The sequence below is a fragment of the Podarcis pityusensis genome (assembly GCF_964106645.2).
Source record: "Podarcis pityusensis genome assembly, chromosome: 9".
Classification (NCBI taxonomy): Eukaryota; Metazoa; Chordata; class Lepidosauria; order Squamata; family Lacertidae; genus Podarcis; species Podarcis pityusensis.
This window is the reverse complement of record NC_138034.1, coordinates 51098051-51118490: the sequence shown is the minus strand read 5'-3', so window position 1 is coordinate 51118490 and position 20440 is coordinate 51098051. Positions and strand designations below refer to the sequence as shown.

The following is a 20440-nucleotide window of genomic DNA, read 5'->3' as shown; positions in this document are numbered from 1 at the left end:
TTTTGTCCATTTACTGTATTTATTTCTCCCAATTTGAACTATAAAATGGTGATTTTCTTGAGTCAAAATGAGAGTACCCTTAAACATTTTCTTTAGAAAATAAGCACGTATTTAATAATATGGCCAGTTATGACATCATAGAATCTCAACAAACATGGCAGTGCCTTTGCTACCCATTCCATCTCCTTCTGTGATAGTTCAGTAAAGTTGAGTAGCAGAATCATATAAGTAATTACTTTTAGGATTTCAGCCTTAATTTTCAGATTTTGAGAAATCAGCAATCATGCACTAAATGTTCAACAGAGAGCTGTAGCTACCTAACATCTCTCTTTCTTTCTCTGGAAATAACCTAGGAGCTTCCAGCAATCAAAGAAAAGACAGAGATGCCTCCTTCCTGTGGGAGGGGGGGCACAGCTCAGGGGCAGAGTATCTGAAGAAAAAATGTCCCAGGTTCAGTCCTTGGGCTCTCCAGGTAGAGCTGGGAGAGAATACTTCATGGAACCCTGTGGAGCTGCTGCCAGTCCGTGTAGACAATACTGAGCCAGCTAGACCAGTAGTCTGACTCAGGGCATGTACACAATGAGTAATAAAGTACATTCAGTGCTGGATGCAGGCATCTTCCCGGGATGCTGTACATGCAATGTCATCCCCAAGTCGTCCCTGTCCCACCTGTGTGTACAGACAACACAGTCGCTGCTGTGTTAGATGGAGTTACAGCATAAAGGCATGTACAACTGCAAACCACTATGTAGAAAAGTACACAGTGAAAAAATGACCACTGCACATTTTGAAGGCTACATGTGCACACAGCCTCAGTATAAGGCAACTTCCTGTGTTCCAACCCTGCCAAGACAGAGAAGTCTGAAGAACTTTCTAAAATAGATGCAGTATATTTTTTTGAAGTCCTTATCATTAAGTTCACAGAATCATAGAGTAGAAAGGGATTTCGAAGATCACCTAGTTCAACTCCCAGTCAATGCAGGAAATCTACCACTACATCATCCCTGATAGGTAGCCACTAACTTCATACATTAATCACAACTTTTAAAAGTTTGCGTCTTTAGAGTGTCCATAGACTTGTTGTTCAGGGGCAATGGAGTATGGCCCTCCAAGTTCCTGTCATTCCTTTGTTGCCATGTTTACATTGTATGGGATGCGGGTGGTGCTGTGGGTTAAACCACAGAGCCTAGGGCTTGCCGATCAGAAGGTCAGCGGTTCAAATCCCTGTGATGGGGTGAACTCCCATTGCTTGGTCCCTGCTCCTGCCAACCTAGCAGTTTGAAAGCATGTCAAAGTGAAAGTAGATACCTTCCCGGTGGGAAGGTAAATGGCGTTTCTGTGCACTGCTCTGGTTCACCAAAAGCAGCTTAGTCATGCTGGCCACATGACTCGGAGGCTGTATGCCGGCTCCCTCGGCCAATAAAGCGAGATGAGCGCCGCAACCCCAGAATCGTTCGTGACTGGACCTAATGATCAGGGGTCCCTTTACCTTTATACAGAGTTCTTAGGTAGCCCAGCCTTGTTTGATAGGCTCTCCCCTTTACTAGCCACATTCAGCTAATTTATCCATTGCACCTGTTTCTGTAGCTTAGGTTCAAATCAGTTCTCCTCCTAGGGATGTGACTGATGAAAGTGTTGGCTTTATACATACAGGTGGGTTCTCAGGCTCAGGCTGTAACTTTCCTTGAGAACTGATAAAACACATGCTGGCGTTTTTCAGGTTTGTAAATATAGTGCAATTATTTGCTGTCTCGAATGAAAAACATAAATTCAATTTTACAGAGAAATTAATAACAAGCAAAGTTCCTAGAGAGCATGCATTACTTTTGTAGCTGAATTACCAGCTTTTGGTGCAGCAGGCTCTGTGGGAGAGCAAGAAATATTGCTCTGGCTGCAGTTCTGATCCAAGCAATGGCATTTTAATTTCCCATGTAGGTTTGTCAATACATCTCAGACTTGTAAATTCCACTGTTCTAGCCCTGGGTAGAAATTCAGTAGATCAGTCTTGTTGTGAGGGGCTTATACTTATATAACATGCCTTATTACCGAGACCTATGAGGAGTTAACAATACTTTAAAAAATACAGCACATGCACAGAATGTAGAAGATGTTATCAATCATATAAACATACGGAAATATGAGAATCGGAGGGCATAACAGAACTTATATCTACTCTGGGAAATAGGCTAAAACTGCAATATTATTCCTCTGTAATATTGCAACACTTGCTCATAGAACCACACATTACTAAAGGCTTGCAAGTTATCAAAGCTGCACAGGAGTTCAGCATCTTAAACTTTTCAGGAACTTTCTCAACACAAAAACAAGAAGATACTGAATCTTATTAAGAATGAAGAGCATGGAACAACGCCCTCTATCGATCAGATATACTGCTTATACAATCATTACAATGCTTTATGCCCTTGGCATGGCCTTAATGAAACAGGATATAATTTTATAATTGTATCCATTTCAGTCACTCCTGATTTTTCTTTTGAATTTATTATCAAAAGCTCCTCGTGTTGAACTTAAATTATAATTATAATGTATAATTAATTATAATTTTCGTTGTTCATTTCATGTGATTATTCCACATGAGCACCCACCTTTCTCATTGGTTCATTGGTTTTACATGTTGGTTATTGTTATTAGTTGCATAGAATCAGTTGCTGGCACACAGGGTGCATGCGTGATGGACAGGGATACCAGCCCTGTCCTTGCCGCCGATGCCAGTAGAGTAACTCCATCACCAGTGGAGCAAAGCGGGGCTGTCCCGAGCTGCCTGCCCACCCATGCAGGGGGGAGACCAGCAGATTGGCGCAGCCCTTAGCAGGCGGGGAGGAGCACCAGGCCACGCTGCACTGGGGTTGCTTGTGTGGGGGCACCTGGTTGGCACCAATGCAAAAACTGTGTGTCCAGGGCCACAGCCCCCTTGGTACCCCCAAACTATTCCCCTGATTGTTATGAACAACTAAATGGGCAATGACTGGGCAGAGTGGGGGGTAATATTGCTATGATTCACATGAGACTTAGAAATGTAACCACAGCAAATGCTTTTTAACGTGCACTGGTATTTTTTGGTCGCAATTATATATTGAATATATCCAATTCAGGTTCTTGAAGCTGACTCTGAATTTTGCTTTCCCACCCCGCCCCATTTGAAATTGCATCCCAGCAGGGTGCCAGTTACACTTTCCAAATCAACACTGATGCTTTCATTCATTCAGAATCTATCATGCTCATATCATGGTCATGTAACATCAAGCATTTCTTCCAAGACTTCAAGCTGGTGTGGTATTAACATTGACTATAACTGTACAAGCTTAATCTGGAAGCACAATCACGTGGTGGCATTATGTTGGTATGAGAAATTCACCAGTGAGCATGCTTAAAGTTGCTTCAAATGTAAAACAAATGACGGATCCCCACATTTTGAGGGGTCTATTTCCAATGAGGGCAAAATAGAACAGAACAGAACAGAAAAAGATGGCAACTGCTAGCCCAGTGGATTTCATTGAAATCTTGCGTTCTGCATCTACTTTGCTGGCAACAAACTGATCTTTCCTTCCTTTGAAGGAGTCCAAACATGACATCTATATGTCAAGCAATATTAAATCTCAAACCCCAAAGGAATGGATGATAAATAAGTGCCTGTGCATGTTGGTTGAAGCTGTGCAATATCTTTACGCTTATGATTTTTTGCATAAGAACAAGAGAGCACGCCAATCAAGAACTTACATCAACAACACAACTGTGCTTGGCTCTGGGAATTCACCAAACATGAAGAAAGGAAATTAGTAATGGCAGTACCAAGGGAGAATTCTGTTTACCATTTGGTGGTACTTGTATTGATCTGTCTACCAGAGAAAATGCTACTGCTTGGCTAATGGTATCCTAGTCCCCAAGAGGTGAAAATAGGAATGTGTTTGTAGCACCCCACTTCTTATGATAAAGATCACCCCCAAGACCATTACAGTGCCTTAGCTTGGGGAAGGGGGTGCTAGCCAGGCTTTTTGCCCTGAATGAAGCCTCTCAGCCTTTGTGTGTGTAAGCAAATGTGCTTGGAAGAGGGGGTGCCAAACTGGGTCTTTGACCTGGGTGAAATAAAATCTAGTTTCATCCCTGACCTTTGGTTCATATTGCTGTACTCTGCCTCCCATCTGGTGTACTCATTTATGTTGCTGCAAAACTGGTCCTGCACAGATCCTTCTTCTTTTTGTTAAAGGTGCATTATAAAAGCTTTTTTTTTTAAAAAAAAAAAAAAGGTTTATTGAGATGCTTTTAAATGCTCTTTATTGTATTTTATATGAATCATCTAGGGAAGAATTTTTCAAAGGAGGTATAGAAATGCATTAATTTTACTTACTGAATAAATAGGTAAAACAATTGGCAGAAAACAAGAACAGCTTATGGCTTCAGGCCAATTGCCCATCTAATCGAGCATCCTGTTCTCAGAGTGGCTAAAGAGATGCATACACGAAACTCACAAGCAGGATCCGTGCACATGAACACTTCCTCCATCCCACCCGTGGTTTCCAGCTCCTGGTATTCAGAACCAATGCTGCATCCAAGCATGGCAATGTGTTATAGCAGTTAAAATATTTAGCATCTGGTGACCCTGGAGATCTGAACCTTGAAGAATGGCACTAGCAACTAACACTGATAACATTTCTCAAAAAGCATCTCTAAAAAAGCCAAAATAGGGATGTTGATTTCCAGGAAGAAGTCCCATAAAATGTGATCATTCCCGTAAACAGGGAATGTTGGAGTGTATACTAAGTTGCTGATAAAGGAAATAGCATACATAGCATGCAACCTCAATACACAACAGTTTATATTCCAAATTTGCTCTTCCGGCCAACAAGTTGTGTTGTGCTGTGATATATGTTCTGTTTCATATTAGACAGGGCTTCTGTATATTTAAGAGCTCTGAGGAAAGAAGAAAACAGAAAGTGCAGCTGCTCTCATCACACTATTGAAGACTTTGGGCGACATGTCCTCCTTCAGAACTCTCAAGGCAGAGATGGCTTCTTTACTAAATCTACCCTGTGAAGCTTTGAGAGAGATATTACATACCACATTTTTCGCTGTATAAGATGCACATTTCCCCTCCTAAAAAGTAAGGGGAAATGTGTGTGCGGCTTATGGAGCAAATGCAGATGGGAGGCTCTACTCAGCGCTTCCTTTAAAGAGTCGTGTGTGTGGCTCTTGCTGCCCTTCTCCCTCCTTTGGGAAAAGCCCCCAAGAGCCGCACACATGCTCCACACGCTCTTTAAAGGGAGTGCGGCTCTTGGGGGAGCCTTAGCTGTGTGCAGCCTCTCCCGGACAGGGGATCCCTCTTGCTGTCCTGGCTTCTGGGATTCAGAATATTTTTTTCCCTTGTTTTCCTCTTCCAAAAACTAGGTGTGTCTTATGGTCTGGTGCGTCTTATAGAGCGAAAAATACGGTACATACAAGTCCGATGCAAGCATTCCTCCCCTTTCTGGGCTAAATGCAACGAGGAAGCACAATGGCTGGACTTGCCTCAGATATGATTTCACACTGCTGGTCCACCCTCAGACATTGACAAAATCAGCAGAAAGTCTACAAATGTGCAGCCTATGTACACAAACCTGTACATAAACACTACCTGCAGTTTGTAGCCTTACACAATCATACTGTTGCAAGGCTACAGTATCAGGGGTGGGGCCGGGTGTACAAAACCATTGGGGTGGGATTGGTAGATATGATCCTGCTCCCCCTCCATGTGTTTACCTTAAATGGGATCTAGACTGGGGTGGGGGGGTTGTAGCCACACCTATTAATTCATAGCCACACCCATAAATATGTTTCTTCTGCAAATCTATATACAAAACATCAGGACTTTTATAAACAAAGTTTAAGATTTTCTAACTAATGTTTTAAAAAAGAAACATACTAGAGAAGAAGCCAGATGCAGGTTGGTAGAAACTGGAAATTAAAAAAAGACAAGTCATTCTTTTTCATAACTTTGTCGCTGTCAGGTTGCAACTCTTGCAGTTTTATGAAAAGCTGCCTGTTTTATGTTATGTAGAGTCTATGAATGATGATTAATGTAGCCATTTGGTGCCCAACTTCAAGCAAACAACTGAGTTAATTTGATCCTTCTCTGTTGGTTCGGGAAATAATGCCTTTTCAGTGTTTTCTAGGATAGTGCATACTTCAGCCGCCCATCTTCCAATTAAAGCTGAATGCTGAAAACATTCAGTGGCAATTTTGCTCTTGTCCATTATGGCTCCATTTTTGTTAATCAGAATTTTTTTTAGTCAGCTTTCTTCTTTCCATATACAGCCTTTTAGTTTTTCCTTCTGACACTTTAATAAATGATCTTATGGAGAGTGCTGGAGGTAACAGATTTTTTTTCACTTCCTTTGCAACCCTGTAGCTGACACACAGCTATTTATTACGATTTCTGTCATCTCCTAAGTTACTTGGGACTAATTCTGATGAAGTGACCTCAAGCAGGGCACAGGACTAGTTTTCCTCAGAGGCAAATGTTATGAAAAGGAATTTGCAAAGATGATAAGGTAGATGAAGCTGCAACTGTCATTGAAAAACCCCAGTGTCCTAATAGCAGCATGTGTCAAGGATGTTAAAGCCTCCTCCTTTCTATGCCTTATTATTTTTGAAATTTTCAGCCACTTAACACTCCATATATAATCATTAATTCCCTCCTGCCATTGCTTTAGGACACGATTGGCACATTGGATGGGTAAATTAAAGTAGCAGCCATCGCGGCTTTTAAAAGGGTGAATACACATGACCATTTACCTTTTGGAGAAAAATTAAGCCCCTGCCCCCAAAAGTAGTGCCTCAGAACTGATGTCCTAGGATTCTGTAAAATGTTTCCAATCTTCCCCTCAGAAGACAGGTTCAACCTCAGACAAGGAAATCTGTCCTCATAAGGCCCTTCTCTGAATGGCTGCAGAAACTCCTATGTCCCTTTTTGAGTTGGGGGTTTAGTTTCTGTTTCTCCTTCCTTCCTTGCTTCTGTTGTACTATGTAATAACCGAACATCTTCAGTTAAGGAAATTGTTTAATCCTTATTGTCTTCCTTGAAAGAAGACAATGAATTGGCTCTGAAACACGGCCTTCAGTTGCATACCCTAGGGATAGGGATGTCCTATTCTATAATAATAATTTTACTATTTCTATCCCAATCATCTGTCTGGATTGCACCAACTACTCTGCAGGACTTCCAACATATATAAAAACATAATAAAACATTACGAAAACTTCCGTATATTGGGCTGCCTTCATCTGGCTCAGGGGTCAGATAACTCCATACCCTTCAACATTTCTCCAATGAAAATAGGGACAACATACCGTACCCTCCAATATTTATCTGATGAAAATAGGGACATCCTAAGGAAAAGCAGGACATTCCAGAATCAAATCAGAAACCAGGATGACATCTGTAAATCTGGGACTGTTCCTGGAAAACAGGGACACAGGTCTGCTGTTCTCCCCTGGTTTTCTGGTAGGATTGTACTTCCCACCGGGCTTTGAGCATATGCCACCAGTTTATGTGCAATTTTTATTCTAAAGTGCATTTCAAAATCTTTTGTTTTATTAAAAAAAATGTGCCTGAGGTTATGTTTCTGCATCCTTTCCACAGCTAGGCTCAGAGAAACAAAGCAAATTAAACAGAAACATTTTTATTAATGCCCAGCCTTACAGAGTGGGAAGGGAACATATCTCCTGTGGAAATCATTTGTTAACCCTTCTCATTTTAAATATTCTGCAGTTATATTCTCTTCTATACGAATGATGAGAAGGAACTAGGAAACAGGCCAATCTAGGTACAGTACACGTGGAAACTGCATAATCTAGATGTAACGATTCTATACAATAACCTCTTAGTTACTGGGAGGTTTTTATAACGTAAATGCCTTAAAGTGGCCCTGAAAATTAAAAATGTCCCATAGCAACTACAAAGAATTAGCCTGTATTAGCTTTGAGATATCACACTTCTCCCAGCATTATTATAATAAGCTCTTTGTATAGATTTTGTTCTAACCTTTCTGTATTATGTGGCTTCTAGTCAGTCACTCTTACTTTTACCCCTATCCTTAAACAATTTGTGGAAAAGTAAAACAGCAATTCTGACAGATAATACACCACTTTCGTTTTTGTTTTAAAGATGTTTGGGCCAAAAATCAAAGCAATGAAACAATTTCACAATGGAGTATGGAAAATAAATTGGTTTGGCTGAAGTCAATGACAAAGTTCCATTAACTTAAATAAGCCAAGATGCTCCCCAGTGTGTGCTGAAAATTAAGTCACACTTCAGAAGATTTTTAATTGGTTCTAAGTCTTAATATCCATGGTGGCTTGACCTAGAAACTCTCAATTTTTTAAAAATATTATTTAATAAGTTTTGCAGTATTGGCTTTGTTGAGGAGGAGACCCATTTAGTTTGCGAGAGATGGAGCAATGAAAAACAGGTGATCTTCTTATGACTATTCATACAGCAGAGTAACACTGGCTGAACCTGCCAAAGACCTGCTCAGACCTGGCGTTCTCTTAGTCTCATTCTATGCTGAACAATTTGCTGTGATATATATATATATATATATATATATATATATATGTATAGAGCTCCAAAATTCTGAAGTACTTAGTAAATATGTGCAAGACCTTTATTTTTCATAGCTATTCTTGCTTGTCTGGCGATTGCCTTCACATGTTCAGCAGTCTTTGTACCAAAAGCTGATACATGATTTTTATAATGTTTCCATTATGGTAAGGGACCATACTGAGACTGCCTCACACTTTGATCATTAATTCAGCTAGCCTCAGACTAGCAATCATACACAAATCTTTCCTATAAATTTATTTTTTCAAAAAATTATAACATAAATTAGACCACTTTCCCTAAACACTCAAAGAGGGTTAGGTCATACTGTAAAATAAATCCTATGTACACTTTATAGAGAATATGTCCTGTTGAACACAGCAGGGGTGTATTCTAACGGGGTAAGTATTGTGTTACTTTTCCTGATTTTAATGCTAGGGCTTCTGTTTTGTTTCCTAATGCTTCTTTCACACGGCAGTAGCTGTTGCATTATGGAATGGTTGCTTTTTGACTGATATGCCAGCATGCCATGCCAAATTTCATTCACAGGAATGAATGTGGGGAAACACAATAGTGAACAGCATTGGACAACACTGCTATTTCCCTACCCTTTCCATACAGGATTCACCCTTGAAAATGGCAGGAAAGAACTACATGTTGGTATACCATCCCAACTTTCTCCACTTTACTCTCACAATTTTCTGGGTTAGTTTATTCCGGAAGCAATTAACTTGGAAATGAATTGCTACACTTCCATTGTATTCCCCAAGATTTCTGGAAGTGGCTCTTACTATGTGTGAAAACTCAACTTAAATGTGGAAATTAACAGTGAGAGAAATATTGGCGAAGTAGAATAAACTGTTAAGTATAATTGCTTAATTGTACATTTAAATGGAAAATAACTGTGTGTGTAGGATGGAAACTTCCACTGTAGGAAGGAGCTGCAGAGAACCTGACAGGTTTATAATTAATGTAGAATGTATCTCTGCTACTCCATCATGCGGTGTTTAACTTTAGATCACACGAGAAAGGTATTCAGTTGCAAATTTCCATTTTGTGTGAGTTGGTCTCTGAAGCTGTTTTCAGCTCTGGACAAAGTAATTTCACATTTTTAAAAGGCTGTACCAGTACTTGGACAGACACATGATATTATGCAAATATTTGTATGTAAAATTGTTGTTTAGAGCAGGCATCCCCAAACTTGGCCCTCCAGATGTTTTGGGACTACAACTCCCATCATCCCTAGCTAACAGGACCAGTGGTCAGGGCCGAGTTTGGGGATGCCTGGTTTAGAGTGTTTGTTTCCAGACCAGTTTTTTTTAGTAAACTTTGGAACCATATTTCTGGACTGGACAATTTGTATTTCAAGAAGAGTTGGTTTTTATTGCTTCCATATGTACAATATTAATAGAAGCATTATAAACTGCCATGTAAAAGCAGCCTAGGACATCTGAGTAGGCATGCATAATATTGTACTGGAGGGGAGAGGCAGGAAGAGTATTGAAAATAGTTGGATGAGTAAATTAGTAACAGTGCAGTTTTGCATAGATCTTACATGGATCTTGCATAGATCTTACTTTAGATTAAGTGTACACAAAATTTAAAATTAGCCACAGATTGATCATAATAACTGCAGGCTGCAAATATTGTGTATGTATGTGAAATGAGTGTGTGTGTGTGTGTGTGTGTGTGTGCGCGCGTGCGTGCGTGCGTGTTTCTAAAAAGGAATGGAGTCACTTTGCTTTTTGGCAGCTATATGGTATAAAATACTTCCTCTGATTAATTTTTCTGGCTTATTAAGAAGCTAGCCTTGATGGGCTTAAAGGATTATTTTAGACAAATAACCCTCCTGTCTTAGTTGCAAGGAGATAATATTTAGAGGTGTATTTATTAGCTTATCTTCTCTGTTAAACATTTATGGGCCAGTTCTTTATAGTCTATGGAGCAAGGGAGTAAAGGAGATGAACTGGAAAACAGATAGTGTGAGACCTTGTGGACACTGAGCACATGTGATATATAGCCCCATCTCAGGGGATGCTTTAAATATGCCAGAACACTTCTTTGCTTGACTGAATGAAGAGTACCGGTCAAGGAGTGCAGGGCAATTCATTTGGTGTACTGAAAATATATATATATCAAAATTGTCCTTGTATAGTCTCTGTGGAACGATTAGTCTGCAATTCTGTGTCAAGTGGCCCATGCATAATTCCTATTAAGACCAAGTGTTGCTCTTTTTCTTTCATCTTTGATGCACGAAACTTGGAATATTTGGGGCAAAAGTCTTGGCAACTTCCTTCTAATTTTTATAGAAATAGGCTTTTGTATTTCTTTGGCATGGTTTTGAATCAAACTCTGAATTTTGTTAGTTTTAATAGCTGGTAAAATTACAACACTTAAACACTAGGAAAAAAATCCTGAAGTAAATGTCTTAACTGTCAGCATGACTGAATTAAGCAGTTTGCCTGCTAACAGTTATTATGTCAAGTAAATATCTGGTGCATAAAAAGGATGATTTATAGGCTCTAGTTTAGTTGTCATAGAAATGGTTCTATTTTATTATATTTGAATCTTTATTGTAATGAATTACCAATGTAGAAAATCATTTTGGGGAATTGTTTTTAAAAGTTGAGCAAATATTTTTTGAGGGGAAGGGAAATGAGGAATCGACTTGCGCATAACGGCATAGAAGATGTCAAGCCTCACATCTCAATCCTAAATACATTGTTTTCAATATAGATGGCTTATATCCAGGACACATAATGCCAGCAGGGTCAACCAGCAGTTCAATGCATAAAGGTAAAGGTAAAGGGACCCCTGACCACTAGGTCCAGTCGTGACCGACTCTGGGGTTGCGGCGCTCATCTCGCCGGCGTACAGCTTCCGGGTCATGTGGCCAGCATGACTAAGCCACTTCTGGTGAACCAGAGCAGTGCACGGAAACGCCGTTTACCTTCCCACCGGAGCGGTACCTATTTATCTACTTGCACTTTGACCTGCTTTCGAACTGCTAGGTTGGCAGGAGCAGGGACCGAGCAACGGGGGCTCACCCGATCATGGGGATTCGAACCGCCGACCTTCTGATCGGCAAGTCCTAGGCTCTGTGGTTTAACCCACAACACCACCTGCGTCCCTTATGCATTCAGCGCATAGTGAGGCAGAATTAACTCCCCTTGCAAATAGAGGACTAGTACGTTCACAATTTTATGAATGGGCATGCATCAGCCTTCCTCAACCTGGTGCCCTCCAGATGTTTCAGACAGCTACATCCATCAACTCCTGCCAAACTGGGTGTGCTGGCTAAGATTGATGGGAATTTTTTCTCTTATATAAAACACACAGAGAGAGAGGGCACCAGGTTGGGGAAGGCTACTCTACATGCCTGCAGCTAGTAGAATAAGTTATATACGTATCTATATATCTATATATCTATATATCTATATATCTATATATCTATATATATAGAATTACTTCATGATAAATGAAAAAGACAGAAATTGCAAATTGAATTCTATTACCAACAAATATTATTATCAAACATCATCATTAGTCCCATAATCCCGACTGGATAGATTTACAAAGTAAATGTTTATTCACAAAATGAATATTTTGACTTTTTAATGCAGTCTTCAAAGAGAATGTTAATTATATCAATCTGTTTCTTTTTGCTCTGCATTTCAAGGTCATGCAACTGTTGTATTGTCATACTGAGAATGGGCAAATAATAAAGGGTTGTTAAGTCTCCGAGACGGGCTAATCCTGAATGATACCAAAGTTAAATATTCAAAACAACATGGGAATAAATTCTTGTGCAGTTATTGTTACAAAAGTTGTATATTCCAATGCATACTAAAGCAGTACTTTATTCCAGCTGGGATGTTTCTGATGCCGTGAGTAGCCCTGAAATTGCACTGGGTGGTGAAAATTGATCTTCCTGCTCCGACAGCTATGAACCACAATAATGTTCAAGCTTGCAAGAGAACAGATAAGGGGGATATAAAGGAAGGGGAAGGAGATGCAAGTGATTTTACGGCTGAAACAAAAATGGCAGGAAATTAAAATACTAAGGAGGACAAATGACAGAATACATGGGAAGTGGAATACACAGAAAACATTGGGATAATTAATACATGAAAATGGATATGATCATCACCTCTGATGTGTCTCTAAAGCTGCAGCAATTGACACTATCACGTCTGTGTTAGTGTCATTCTTAACAATTTTTTCCTTAACATACTGTTCTTGTAGCTTCACAAAGTCTTAGAAAAAATGACAACTTTGCATATTGTACTAAAAGTTTATAGTACATTTAGACACCCTTTCTCCTGAAACAGCTGGATTCAATGCTCCAGTTGGGTAGTTTTAGGCTTTGTCAGGACAATGGTCTTCTAGAGATCCAACTCTTCAGAAAATAATGTGCAACAGTTCACTAACTTCAAAATACAAAAAGCTAAACTTCCTACTTGTCAGGACCTTCCTCCTGAATAAAATCTGGGACGTCATTCCTGCTGCCTGATAGCACCCTTGATTGAATTGTTGCCAGAATATCTTCATGTACTGGGGGAAGGAAACATGTACAAGGGGGAAGGAAATAATGCTTTTTTTTCAGAGGATACTCAAGGATACTTAGTACTGGCACCTCTTTTTTGTTGTTAAAAAGTGTGGCACTTACAGTTACAAGTTGTAACGTGGTGAGTACTGGAACCTATTTTTCTAGGGGGGGAAAGCACTGGAAGGAAAGTGTCAACACTGAAACTGAAATAGTTTCCAGGGTTGGTGAGGAAAGGGAAACAGAAATGTTGCTCACTAAGCAGCCCTGGGCAAAATGATGTGTGTATGTGTGTGGCCAAGTGGCCTTTGTTAGATAAGATTGCTGAAATGTAACTTTGCTAAAGTTTGGAGAGAACTGATGGGACAGATGCCAATGTGATGGACATTGCAAAATGTCTGTTCCAGTCATTTGTGTCAATATTCGGGGGCAGTGTTGCCAATTTTAAATCCCAGAATGTTGTCCTGCCTGGTTTGTTTGTACCTGTTATTGCTTTGGTTTTGTCTTCTGGAAGGGAGACACTACATGTAGGTCAGCAACCAGGGTTTAACCAAGAAATTTTAAACCAATTGAGCTTTGAGGATCGGCTATAAGGCTGTAGATTTAATGTTACAATTAGGTAAATGTGCTAGCTATTCTTTCCCCCAAAATACATTTATTTATTCATGGTGTACAGATTTTGTTAAGGTTCTTACTTGCTGTTAAGTCTCCTCTTTTTAAATATGTGTTAGATGCAAAATTCCATCTGGTGCAGAATTTGGGTGACAGAAATGTTTCATATGTCATAATAATGACATAATTGCTTCTTGTTAGGAAAATAATACCTATCATAATAATCTGATTAAACCTTGCAGTTTGCTGCTGTTCTGCATTTTGATAAGGCCTAAATGCAAACAGCCTGAAGCTGCTGTTTTTTTTAAAAAAACACAAACATCCAAGGCATTCGATTCCATAGATACACATGTAAGAGATCAGTGCCAGGAACTTGAACAATATTGCTGCATTTGTCTGTGAATATTATGCAGTCATCAGATATACATAAAACTCTGGTACTTATCTGGTATTTCAAAAAGTGATGGTTATACAAATATTAATGATTTTCTTGTCATTACACTGCATAATAAGGTTTTAAAAATTCTGGTTCAGCATAAAAATTGCTCAGCCATCTCAAAGCCACTGCTGAGAAACATAATTTTGAATTTGCACAAGATATAATATTAAAACAACCAGACTGGGTTAGAGAAGCATTTCAGCCAGTTGACAAACAGTTGACATACAGTAGCAAAATACCATATGGTAAACAGACATTTTGTATTTACCATTTTTACAGCCAGAACAGACTTACGAATTAGAGTTGGCCTAAATGGGATAAATTGCCAAAGGCTTAACCAAACTGGGGGCAACAGAGAGAACAGACCTGGGAAATTCAGTGAAATACAAAATTTCTATTAGATAATGGAGAAGGAATTTGAAACCAAGAGTTATTTTCACGTAGGCAGCATTTTTATTTACACTCCATTTGGGAGATGTCATGCAGAGTTTAACTGGTTGTAATAGCAGTTTTGGAAGATAATTCACTTGGTCCCCCTTTATATTTTGGACTGCTGATTCTTCAAAATTTTCTTAAGACACAACTATAAATCAAGACATTACTTGAGGCTTTGAAAACCTGTATTCTAAATCATCCAACCCAGTAATTTTCCAGCACATGCCGCAGAGCGAATGCAAAAGGTATGCCTGTTCATTGAACAGAACCACAACTTTTAAAACTCCACTGGGTGCCATCCCAAGCTCAGTCAGCGTCTTAGCCTAAAGATAATTGCCCAGTGACCTGTTGCATTTGCGTGCGCTTTGTAAAGAAATCTATTGGATCAATACTTTCGTAACTGCGGAACATGTTATCCTCCAGTGACAGATAATGGAATTTAGCTTTGACAATGTCTCATGATATATTGCTCTGTGGGTCTCTATTCATGCCAAGTGTAATTCAGTCAGTTAAATTATCTACATAAATGCTGTCCTTCAGGAATAATGCATGCTATCATCTGTGCATGCAACTCTAGATTTCCCTGCCCCCCCCTTAATGCACTATTATTTATTGAATACATTACCTATTGTTATTCCTCTGGATAACTATAGCATTATTCAATATCTCTCTCAGTGAAATGTTAATGATACAATGACCATACTACTGTCCTCCAAGCTGAATGCCTTCTAGATTGCTGGGGAGATATACTAGCATATACATCCCTCTCCAAATGAATGGTAAATGCTGCTGACACTGCAATTCAATCTTAAATTATAAACCTGCAGCCAAATACTCAGCTATTTTGTCCTAATCAGGATATTAAATCTAATTTCCTTGGCTGCTTTGGCTGTCTACCCCACTCAGCTGAATTTATTTTCTATTTCCCTTGCAGAGTGCGTATAGTTAGAAAATACAATAATGGCAGGAGGTTATGTTGATGAGTCGGTGAGGGCTCTCAGGGAAAATACACCCTGGTTTTAGGAGAGAGATGTGCAGCGCAGGGATGTGTTGCTAAGAATTCATTTTGCCAATTACCCAGCATTAATGATTCCAACATACCTCAATTAATAGCTCAAATCTACCTGCAAATTGAGGTTAGGTTTTACAGATCATGCCCTCCTGGTTGTCCTGTTGCTTATTCATGATATTGCAATAACCCGCCCTTTGGAATTCCTTTGCCTGATGTACAAAAAGCTCCAACCTTAATTGTATTTTGGCATTTGTTAAAGTCTTAGGGCAGTATCCAACTCTCTAGCCACTAGTTAGTGTAAGCACTCTTGGCTGCACAAAGAACTTCCCTTCCCTTCTCCTCTCACTGCATGCCCCCATGTGCCTCCTAAATCTGCTCTACAGGGTTAGCGATTATTTACACCCCACCTATCTGGGTTTCCCCAGCCCCAGATACTCTGGGCTGCTTCCAGCACATATAAAAACATAATAAAATATCAAAGTGTCTCGAAAGCAGCTGTAGTCAACATGGTAACCTCCACTTTTTTTGTGTACACCACAACTGTCATAAGCTCTGGCCCTTTGCTGGCTATGCCTCATGAGAGTCCAGCAACATTCATAAGATACCACATCATTCCCTGTTTTAAAAGATGGCATCAAAAATAATGTCATAAGAAGTTCCTTGTTCACACAGACTGTTATTTGGAACAGTGCAATGTTAATGACTAGCTGAAGACCATAAAAAGACCCCTAAAGAAACTGTGGCAGATGGGCTAGAGATGGTTTTGTGCAGCATGACTGGAAAGTATGGCATTTCATACAGAACATGAATGTTCCAATCAACAAGACAGAACAGTTAATAAAACAGGCATCACAGGGATCATTGTCTACTAGATTTCAAGTTAAAATGCTTTGACTTCTTCAATGCCTCCTCTTGGGTAAATTTACTCAAGATATATTACAGCGTGCTGCTGTGAACACTGCTCTGCAAAGTTTCTCTCAATGCCAGCAATTTCTTTTGGGGAGTCAAGTGGGCCACAGTTTCTCTTCCCCTTTGTGAAAGCTTACTCAAAGAGAAACCTGGTGAGACTGCAGAGATGGTCTGAAAGCATAGCATGCAAGCTTCAGCACCTTGGCCAGTGCCTAGATGAGAAACTCTTGTTGTAAGCTCCTTGGAGGAAATGCAGGGTATTAGCAAAAAGAAAAAGAAACTTGCCATTTTAAGAGCAAGCTGTTTGAAAATTTTTGTGATGGCATGCTTGAAATGGTGAATCAATCAAGGGCTTCAGCGTACTATTACATAAAATAAGTCAGAAATCTAGTTTCAGAATTCAGAACTTCAGAAACTTCAGCAAGCTGTAGTTCAGGGGAAATAAGAAGCTTAAGCAGGAAGTGAAGGTACATTGGAAAGGATTAGAGTGAAGCAAAGGCTTGGTCAAGGAATGAACATTTTCTAATCATAGTGTAGAGACAGTGATAAGCAAGTTTGGAGACAGAAATGTCTTCTAAATAATAAAAGCAGAGTTCAGAAAGAGCAGTTCTCTTTACACTGAGGTATAGGTACTCTTATACTTAACATATATTCAATAAAAGTGCTCCGAATATCTGAATCTACTCTAAATCTCTTTGAAGTCAAACCATGCTTTATTCCTGAAGTCCAGACACCATCATTTTAATATATAGGTGTCTAAAGCTAGACTCCACAACACATACTTAAATGATGACCTACTTTTTTTAAGCTAAAATTTTGTCTATCCCAATAGAATTTCTTGCACTTTAAAATAAAATTATTCTGGACAACTGGAAATTGGGATATTTTGTGGGACATAAGACCAACTCCCTAAGTGCACCGGAAACAGTCCAGAAAAAGAACAGGACAGAAATACATCTACTTATGTAACAGTGTGAAGAATAGAAACAGCTAGCACAAGAAGTTTAAAAAGTCCGGGCCTAGAAAAAATACTCATCAAGAGCTCAGTTTATTCATAACCTTTAAATCAAGTAACAGATATACGTATGGACAACTCTTGTTGGAGGTCTTAAATTAGTGGGACATTTAATGGGGCTAGTATGGGTGAGATCCAATGTTATGCCAATGGCACAATGGAATAACCCTTTCTGTCCACCTCATTGCAGCTCCACAACCTCCCAGTCTATTCAAGAGGTTTCCCAAGACTTCCCAAGATTTTGGGGGTGCACAGGGAGAGAAAGTGTAAGTCCCATTTGTGTAAGTGGGATTTGGATGTCAGCACATTATTTTAAGGTCTCACAAATATCAGGTCCTAACTGTGCTGGGATGAATGGAACCTTGAAAATCCAAAGATCTGGTGGATGGTGAAAGTGAATTACTGACTCAGCTTGACTGATAAATGATGGTATGTTAAGAAGGCATGTAAATGGAGTGAAGAAATAGCAAATTCATTGACAAGCCTCAGGATCAGATAATAAATTGATAAATTGGCAAACAAGAATTATAATATCACTACTGCTCAATGCTCTATATTTTTGATAAATAGGGCATTTCATTATAAGTCAGCTATCATAAAATAATAATAATAATAATAATAATAATAATAATAATAATTTTTATTTATACCCCGCCCTCCCCAGCCAAGGCCGGACTCAGGGCAGCTTACAAGTAATAATAACATCAAGTTGAATGATTACAACTTAAAAACAAAATTAAAATACAACATTAAAATATTGAAACATTAAAATATTGAAATGTAGCCTCATTGCAGGAGGAGAAGGAAAAGAAAAAAGAAAGAGAGGGAGGGAATCAAATTGGCTCCAAGCCAAAGGCAAGGCGGAACAACTCTGTCTTACAGGCCCTGCGGAAAGAAATCAGATCCTGCGGGGCCCTGGTCTCATGAGGCAGAGCGTTCCACCAGGCCGGAGCCAGAGTTGAAAAGGCCCTGGCTCTGGTTGAAGCCAGTCTAACTTCCTTAGGGCCCAGGACCACTAGGGTGTTGCTATTTATGGATCTTGAAGCTCTCCGTGGGGCATACCGGGAGAGGCGGTCCCGTAGGTATGAGGGTCCTAGGCCGTGAAGGACTTTAAAGGTCAAAAGCAGCACCTTAAATCTGACCCTGTACTCCACCGGGAGCCAGTGCAGCTTGAAAAGCACTGGGTGAATATGCTCCCATGGCAGAGACCCTGTGAGGAGCCTCGCTGCAGCATTCTGCACCCGCTGGAGTTTCTGGGACAGCTTCAAGGGCAGCCCCGCGTAGAGCGAATTACAGTAGTCAAGCCTGGAGATGACCGTTGCATGGATCACTGTGGCCAGGTCGGGGCAGGAAAGGTAAGGGATCAACTGCTTGATGCGTGGAAGGTGGAAAAATGTCGCCTTGGCTGTTGCTGTAACCTGCGCCTCCATGGAAAGGGAGGCGTCAAGGATTACACCCAAACTCTTAACGGAAGGCAATGGCACTAATTGGGCCCCCGCAAGAGAAGGGAGTTATGATACATTCTAAGTACAAAGGAATGAGTGACTGTGATAACATAAAAGCATGGAGGTGTGGTTACCATATTCATATACTTTCAGAGTAAGTTGACTGTACTTTCAAAGAACAAAGCAACAAAGCAGTGAAAATTAAGAAACATAGGATAATTATGTCATGCAGAAGAACATACAGCTTGCAAAAATAGTGAAGCTTGAAAGAAGAGGCAAGCTTGTGACCAGCATGAGGTAATCTATCTCCTACAGAGAACCAACTGCAGAAAAAGGCCTTTAGAGCATGGGGTCAGGGAGTAAAGCTTGGGGTAGCTGCCTATGGATCACAACAGTTATCACCTGGACCTGTGTGCTTCCTCAGTGTGGTCCAGGTGATAACTGTTGATGGGCAACTTCAAGATCCCTGATCTCCCTTCCTGTGGCTCTTTATTTTTAAACCTAACTTGAACTGTGCAGCTTTTCAAATAGAGGACTGTCTACAACCACCCTAATAAAGCCCTCAAATTGTAAACCTAGGCAGCATCTTAAAAAGCAGAGACATCACCTTGCCAACAAAGGTCCGTATAGTTAAAGCAATGGTTTTCCCAGTAGTGATGTATGGAAGTGAAAGCTGTACCATAAAGAAGGCTGATAGCTGAAGAATTGATGCTTCTGAATTATGGCGCTGGAGGAGACTCCTGAGAGTCCCATAGACTGCAAGAAGATCAAACCTATCCATTCTTAAGGAAATCAGCCCTGAGTGCTCACTGGAAGGACGGATCCTGAAGCTGAGGCTCCAATACTTTGGCCACCTCATGAGAAGAGAAGACTCTCTGGAAAAGACCCTGATGTTGGGAAAGATGGAGCGCACAAGGAGAAGTGGACGACAGAGGATGAGATGGTTGGACAATGTTCTCGAAGCTACCAATATGAGTTTGACCAAACTGCGGGAGGCAGTGGAAGACAGGAGTGCCTCGTGTACTCTGGTCCATGGGGCCACATGACTAAATGACTAAACAACAACAACAAAGAACTGTTAGAAGGTTGGTGGTGGTAATGTATTGCCAATGTTCATTGCTTAAAGAGTTAATTAAATGTTCATCTATTTAAGCCTTTTGTTCCAGCTAATGGTGTGCCTTACCAGTTTGAAAGGGGCTCATCCAGAAGAACCACCCGAGGCAATCAAAAGTGTACATGGGTTAGAAAATAAAAACTGAATAAAGAAGTCATGGAGATCATATATTTTTCAAAAGTGCTATATTACAAAGTTTGGAAAAATTCTGTACCGGGAAGTATATAAAGGGAGTGGCATTTTGCACATGGCGACATGTTGCCAAGGACGGCTTTATTTTTAGTGGGATTTTGAAGGAATTTGTAAACAAACAAACA

At 40.0% G+C, this 20440-nt stretch overlaps 1 protein-coding gene across 2 annotated transcripts in view; it reads right to left on the bottom strand.

Moving 5' to 3' along the window:
* Positions 1-20440, bottom strand: part of NDST4 (N-deacetylase and N-sulfotransferase 4) — a 135486-nt gene that overhangs the window by 26154 nt on the left and 88892 nt on the right. The window lies entirely within an intron of this gene.